This window comes from Plecotus auritus (assembly GCF_963455305.1).
Source record: "Plecotus auritus genome assembly, chromosome: X".
NCBI lineage: Eukaryota > Metazoa > Chordata > Mammalia > Chiroptera > Vespertilionidae > Plecotus > Plecotus auritus.
In genome coordinates, this window is record NC_137784.1 from 52,384,202 (window position 1) to 52,385,025 (window position 824).

Below are 824 nucleotides of genomic sequence, written 5' to 3' on the forward strand. Positions count from 1 at the left end.
AACAGATTAAAAAAAAATAAAAATGAAAATAAAAATGTCCTCTACTGTTCTGATTGGCTAGCCTATTTCCTAGTCAGGACAGTATTGAATTTCCTTGTGTTCCACTGCTCCTCAGTGTTGTAGGCACAGTCCTGATTTTCAAGCATGCAGTACTTAATTGTTTCTTATACTCCTTTATTTGTGTTTACACAAGAGTCAATTTGTGAATCAACCCCTGGGTGGCAGTGTTTCTGGATTGACCTCTGGGTCTATAGGTCCTCTCTAGCTAGTGTTTAGATATTGTTTTCCTTTTTTAAAAATAAATCTTTATTCAGATTATTACAATATTACAATTGTTTCTCCTTTTTCCCCCCATAGCTCCCCTCCACCCGGTTCCCACTCCACCTTCTGTCCTTACCTCCCCCTCACTGTCCTCATCCATGGGTGTATGATTTTTGTCCAGTCTCTTCCTGAACCCCCCCATACCCCTTTCCCCCTGAGAATTATCAGTCCACTCCCTTTCTATGCCCCTGATTCTATTATATTCACCAGATTATTCTGTTCCTCAGGTTTTTAGTTCACTTGATTTTTAGGTTCACTTGTTGATACATATGTATTTGTTGTTCATAATTTTTATCTTTACTTTTTTCTTCTTCCTCTTCTTTAAGAATACCTTCCAGCATTTCATATAATACTGGTTTGGTGGTGATGAACTCCTTTAGCTTTTTCTTATCTGTGAAGCTCTTTATCTGACCTTCAATTCTGAATGATAGCTTTTCTGGGTAGGGTAATCTTGGTTGTAGGTTCTTGTTATCATCACTTTGAAAATTTCTTGCCACTCCCGT